We start from the raw sequence: 4,257 nt of genomic DNA, 5'->3' as shown, positions 1-4,257 counted from the left end.
TCGAAAGCGATTAGCCTGAAAGCGTTGTGGCTCTCATGGAGCTTCCTCGTCCGCGCATTAATAATATTGGCTCATCCAGCCGGGCCAGAGATGGACATTCCAAAGCCCATACCACGTTCTCCGGAGGCGAGAACGCGGATGATGAGCGCCTCTTAGAAGGGCTGGAACCCCGAAAATAACCACTATCCAGCCCGGGTGGCCGAGGGGTCACGCTGCAGCTACTATACAAACCTGGCCAGGGGGATTTAGCTGATGCGGAGAGGATAGAACAACTACTACGGTAGGGCGGGAGAACCAGCTTACCGGTACTGTACTGTACAGTACCCCACCGGGGAAACCCTGGGATCCCCGAGAGTTGGGGGATAAAGGGAGCAAGGACCACCGGGAGGGAGTAGTATTACCTCTCCCAAAAAATGAACACGATCCCCGCGGTGCTATTATACAACTAGTATTATAGACACCTACGGTAACTACTTGTCGTGGAGAACCACATTCTATCGGACCCTACAAACTATGCAACTGAACAAGTGTAGGCTTGTATCGATCACGATATACCACTTCATCGCATCGCATTATCGATTGGGGGGAGGGGCTTGGAGGGCAGAGAGTGATTTGACCGGGGGATCGGGCCAGGGGATACCCAAAATCGTCCAAGCCAGATGCATTTCACTGTTCGGTAGAGGGTGGGGGAAAGTCAACTACGGGCTAGTGGATTCAATGTACTCCAGACAGAATATTATTCGGGAGTTCTCAGTAGGATCAAAGTGAGCCAAGTTACGCTATGAAGAAATTCCACACTGCGACACCCTCTCTGATCTCCGCACCCTATCTCGCGCCTGGCAATCTTTCATCTTCTATCTTGGCTTCTAAGGCCCTCGGCTCGGGTCCTTCGGTATCGTGACATTACCGATCCCCGGGCTGACTGTAATTGGCTGGCTTAGAATTCTCGAGTACCGGTATGCAGGGGGGGGAGTTTGAGTGATGTTTTAGCCGACCACTTGTTGCTGTTTGTTCGCAAGTTACAGTACCCTACAGTTTTCATTCGACTCTTAAGTAGCTCGGCCCGTCGTTGAGGTCCCCCGGATCGCGGTTGGATTCTGTGGGCTGGTTGACTGGAAAACTCGGCTCAAACTCGGCGACGTGAATACTGTGTAGCGCGGTGATCCCACTGCACGGTGTTGTTGTTCGGACCCTCGCACGGCAACGCTAGGGCGTTTCGACGTTGTACAGTACGAGTAAAATACACTGGTATATCTCATATCACATTGCTCCGGGTATCGCACGGTGGACCATTCCTGGGGAAACGGCGAGGGGATGATTGGAAGGACCAGTGTAAATTTGAGCCATGTGCTGTGCTCTACCGGAGCAGGTCAGCCGTGCCAGGAAGGTGACACCGGTTCTCGTAGTTATCTCAAATGGCTATGATACTATGCTTCCCGACCTCTCGGCATTGTTCCGTCCCCCGCATTTCCTGCTGTAGGGCCCTGCCTTTACATAGTAGTGCTTAGTGAGGCACGGCACAGTAATCAATAACAGATTCAAAGTGCATAATATATTCAAACTAATGGGCAGATATCATTAACAACCGAGACCAACGTCAAGACTCGCCCACCTGCAACCAAGCGCGTTTTCCCTCATCCCCTCGCACAGCAGCTAGAGAAACGATGAAAAACCAAGCGCAAAAGAGCATGTCTTCATGAAAGAAAATGGTAGCCTTCGCATCAAACTGGAAACAGTGCAATACCAGCGACACGGTGGGTCAGGACATAGCGAGCCAGCGGTCGAGACCCGGGATAAGCAAAAATGAGTATAAAAAAAGAAGGTCCACGTAGGACCGTTCCAGTTTTTACACTGAAAAGAACAGATACTACACTTGATCTAAGCCAAATTGGCAAAGAGAGCTGGGGAAGGAAGGAAAGAAGAGGTGGAGAAGGTGGGGGGAGAGGAAGGTATTTATATTTCTCGACTACCGTAGCGATTTTTGGCCGACAGTTTTGGCCGACAGTTTTGGCCGCTTGCCAATGGGGTGCGTTGCCATGCGAGCTGGCGAGAAGCAACTGAAACTTTTACTTTGGAATAAGAAGTGGCTGAGGTGAGACCATGGAAAAACAGGGGGGTATGTATGATACATAATACCATCCTCGGCAAAATCACAACATTGCAAGATTTCACGTTAGAACAATATATATAACAAAATATTTACTCTAGCCTTAGTTCCCTCACTCTTTTCGCCCTTCAAACAATCCAAAAATATTGTAAAAAAAAAAAAATCTCTAGAACTACTTGAGACCTGCTAATATTTTTCAGAATTTTCTCTAGCAATTTTCTGGGGATTCTTGGCCCAAAAAATACCACCAAGAATATACCATGTTGAAACGAGGTCAGACCAATGTGATTCTGTGTGAAGGCTTCACTTCTTCCGTGGTATATTTCCCTGCCAATGGTATGATATCCGGAAGGTTTTTTCGCCAAGAGCATGGTATTGAAAAGGTTATTTTTGTTATCATACATATCACCATTTTTGGGATTTAGAAATCACCTTAGCTTGCATGGCCAACTGAGTTCGCTTGTTGGTTCTGCAGTGCTAGGCGGGATGTCCTCGTTGCACCGGAAGTTATATTTGCACCTCAAGTAAATTTACGTTTAATTTGCTGCATGAGTGGTGTTCATGAAAATTCAAAGCTAAAAGCGCCCTCCTTTCCCATCCTCCCACCCAGCCGACCCATACCCGGTTCAGCACGCCTGTCCCCGCGGACCCTTTCCCCCGCTCATCCTGTGTCTTGGCGAGCATCTCTAGGACACATTCGATGGCCGATTTGGGATCGGTGAATCCCAGCAGCCAGCCCGTTTGACTTTGGGTACGGCCAGACCGACCAGGGATGTTGTCGGTCAAGGAAGGTAACTGAGAATGTGAAAATAAAGAGAGGTAAAGACTTGTGAGAGAGAGGCTGTTTGAGATAAAGACAGTGGCTTCTTAGGAATGCAATTGACTTCGTTCTTGTTTATTTCTCCAGTGCCCGAGAGGGCCATACTTATACCCATCAGAGGTTTCTATATACAGTGTTCCAAGTCCCGATTTGCCATACTCAACATGCTTCCGTCACATTGAAGTAACCATTTCAACAAGGGAGGGCCGCGCCGTGGGAAATCGGTTCCCCAAAACTGGTTAGGTGGGGACTGAGGTTTCGAGTGATAGCCCGTGTTGCATACTAAAAAAGAATTCATTGGGTGAGCATCCGGCTTTTCGACTTGGGTTATTAATACGTCAGGATTCTAACTTGCCGTTGCCTTGGCGTGGCCCGGTTTTGGAGGCTGCTAATAAATTTCGACCGGACCAACCTGGGATTCTCGAGGCCATGGCCGGGCTGGCTGCTTGGGCTCGCTGTTTAGAGCACAGGCCGGCGAGCGCGTCGGCTTGGAGGGAGGGGAGGGCAGGTGGGTGGTGCGCAAATTAGTGAAAGAAGGCCATCGCAACCGCCATACCTAGCCCAGCAGAGATCGTGAGGAAAGTGTAGGCAAACTTGGACGTAGATGCTAAGGAATATGAGACAACAAAACCAGTAACCAGGATTGTCCGTAGCCGCTAAACGTATCGAGCAAACCCCGGATCGCGGTTGTTGAACGGAGCTCCCGTGCAGGTGGATACCTGGGTGTACAGCGTCAGTTATTGTTGGCCCAGAGGTATCATACGGGGGAGGCCATGAGGTAGGGGCAAGCGGGCTTAAAAGCCATAGTAGTTGGTCATTAGATAGATTAACCACCCTCTGATTCTCTATTGAAAGTGGCGGGACCGTGGAAGGTGCAACCTGTGGGCAAGTAGTGTGTGATACCCAGATATCGGGCGTTATTGCTTCGCTTGAGTTTTGTCTCCACCCCTCGCACCCACGCCAGCTAATGGAGACAAAAATGACAAACAAAAGTTTTCGCATCAGCCGGAGACAGTGCAATACCAGCGACACAGTGGGGATCAAGCATAGCAGGCCAGAGGCTAGATCCCCCAAGTAAACAAAAATAAGATTAACCTAAAGAACAGGCTCCGGAGAGCCGTTTCAGAGATTAAGCTGAAAAGAACAGATACTACACTTGATCTAAGCCTGCTCGATGGTTAGCATATATTGGTTAGGCTGGACGGGGAAGTTGTGGTAGACTTACCAAAAGGCAAAGAGAGCTGAGGAGAAAAGCGGAGAAGGTGGCGGGGTGTCGTCTGTTATATATGCGCAGTGAGCGCCAATCATACTCTATGTAAAATCGCCAGAT

The sequence above is a fragment of the Tuber melanosporum genome (assembly GCF_000151645.1).
Source record: "Tuber melanosporum whole genome shotgun sequence assembly, scaffold_20, strain Mel28".
Lineage (NCBI taxonomy): Eukaryota > Fungi > Ascomycota > Pezizomycetes > Pezizales > Tuberaceae > Tuber > Tuber melanosporum.
This window is presented reverse-complemented; position numbering follows the sequence as displayed.